The sequence below is a fragment of the Zeus faber genome (genome assembly GCF_960531495.2).
Source record: "Zeus faber genome assembly, chromosome: 10".
NCBI lineage: Eukaryota > Metazoa > Chordata > Actinopteri > Zeiformes > Zeidae > Zeus > Zeus faber.
This window is the reverse complement of record NC_137199.1, coordinates 18320196-18322695: the sequence shown is the minus strand read 5'-3', so window position 1 is coordinate 18322695 and position 2500 is coordinate 18320196. Positions and strand designations below refer to the sequence as shown.

At 44.6% G+C, this 2500-nt stretch overlaps 1 protein-coding gene across 1 annotated transcript in view; it reads left to right on the top strand.

The window, feature by feature from the left end:
* The window catches only part of pcdh12 (protocadherin 12), a 17787-nt gene that overhangs the window by 6709 nt on the left and 8578 nt on the right, over window positions 1–2500 (top strand). The gene's annotated exons all lie outside the window — the stretch shown is intronic.

Sequence of the window (2500 nt, the reverse complement as noted above, 5' to 3'; positions counted from 1 at the left end):
TTGTTTTGCCGTTAAAGGAATAGATCCGTTTTTTGTTTATTTTAAGCTTCTCCCTTTTTTTTAATTATACTGAGCCCTCATGTAGTACGTAGGTCGGTTGTGTTGTTTCCTCCGTACTGGACCCTCCACCCCTCCATCAGCAGTTCAGTGCAAGTCATGGGGGACGAGTCCACAATCTGCATTCGCTGCAAAAACTCACTCCACAATTCTGGGAAAGCCACCCGATGCCACGGCAGTGTGACTTTGCAACTTTGAGGAGTTTCTTAAATAATACGTTGAGTTTCTATGGCTGAACGCCTTGTTTGCTGGCGCTATTTTCATTGCGGTCCTGCAGTGTTGGCCTGTGTTGGCTCGAAGGGTCAGCGGTGTTGTGCCCAAATGGGTGACCTGTCCAATTGTGTGACTCTATTTTTCCTGTGTATTTAAATTACATTTAAAAGATTGGTGTACAAAAAGGTGAGAAGACAGTCGCTCGCCACAAGAAAATGTACAAGCAATTGATACTTTACTTTACTGCATTTAAAACCAAACGCTCGACAGGACTTTGCCGAAAATACCGACTCTGTAAAATAAAGTCACGTATCTCAGCACAATGGTTGTACACAAATATGAGAAGAATGTCGGTCATCTCTCAAGAGTGTTTGTGTGGTTTTTGCACTGCTCTAAAAGCGGCGATGTTAAAACGGTTCATCTTCAGAATCACACCATTTGGCAGGGCACCCATTTGGGTGTGACACCGTAGCACAACAGTAATTAAAAAAATAAAAATAAATTAAAAAAAAAAGCGTCAGCAAACAGCAAACTTAGCAAAAAAAATGGAATTTGCCAAGTCAGACTACTGTGGCATCACGTTTGTTTTCCCCCAAATGTGGAGGGAGCTTTTGCACCAAACTCACATTTTAGATTCATCCCCCATGACTTGCATTGAACTCCTGATAGTGGTCTGCATCAGGGGACAAACCTCCAAAAATCACAACTATTCCTCCAACCTTGAAAGAATGAGTCGGCTCCTCCTCCTCCTCCTCCTCCTCTATCAAACCGGCGTGTCCTTCACCAGACCTTCAACCCAAACTCAGACACGCAGCCTGAAGAGTGACGACTTCCTTCCGACCCCGAGTTCGGAGTCTGAGTTTATTTGCGGGCGACGGTTTCTGCCGACGAAAACGCTGGGTCCGCCGAGCGGCTCTCCACGGCGGCCCCGTCGGGGGAGAGCGAGACGGGGAGGTCAGGAGGTGTCAACGAAGATGATGAAAAGAGATCCGTGTGAGCACGGGAATGTGAGCACGTCCAAAGATTTGGGCTCATCTCGGCAATCGTAACAGAGCACGTGTTTCCCTCCACTGGGGAGATGCGCACGGACGAGAATAACCTGGAGGTGGACGGCGGGAGATTCCTCTCCCTGGACGTCCCAAAAAAAACATAAAAAAAACCCACCAATTATCAGAACAAAGGAGAAAAACAAACTGAGGTCTGTTTCACAAACAGGACACGGTCGTAACCTTCGCCACCAGGAAGCGTGTCGCGTAACCCCTGAGGATATCTACCTGTGTCTGTGTGTGTGTGTGTGTGTGTGTGTGTGTGTGTGTGTGCGTGTGGTTTAAAAGGACGAAAATATCCGAACACCAACCGGCATTAACAGGATGCTGGGATTGTGATATCTGGTGTATTAAGCGTCCTCGTAATCCAAACGTCCGATTAATGCTGTTTTAGGCATTTATAATTCATTTTAAGATATTCTCTGCTGTACTCTATCCATCCTCCCATTCACAATTCCAAATTCCAATTCCGATGCTTTAGTGCTCTTTTTTAATCGACATAATCCCAATGAATCTCGTGTTGAAAGGTTGACAACCTTGTGTCTGTGTGTGCCTGTAAGTGTGTGTGTTTTTCTCTCCGTATACTTGTTTTGGGTTTTTTTGCATTTGTGTGTCTTTTTTATACAAAGTATTAATGTTTTTTTCTCACGAGTACGTGTTTGTCTGTGTTTGTCTTCAGGAGCGTGCGTTATGTGGGATATTTAATGTGTGTGTGTGTGTGTGTGTGTGTTTGTGTGTGTGTGTGTGTGTGCGGTTGTGAGTCACAGCTCGTAACCGGAAAAAGCAGCGATGGCCTGATCTCACGGTTGCGATAGCGATCAGATAAAACAGCTCACCAGCTGAAACAAAGACCTGACTTTTTATGACTTCTTGTGTTGTTGAGTTTTTTTTCATTTTTTATAATTAAATTTTTTTTTTTGGGGGGGGGGGGGGGGCAAGTGGCGTTGAAGGAGGTGGGAGGATGAATATTGCTATGAAAGGAAAATCATATAAAATAAATACTCTCACCTGTCCGGTTTAGTGTGGAACGTGACGATTCCTCCTTTTTCATATTTAAACAGTTAAGAGTGCTTCAATATCAGAGAGAGGTGATGGGAGTCATGTGCGTGTATTGTTCTCTATGTGTGATTTTTGGTGTGTTTGAATGTGTGTGTGTGTGTGTGGGGGGGGGTTGTGTGTGTCAT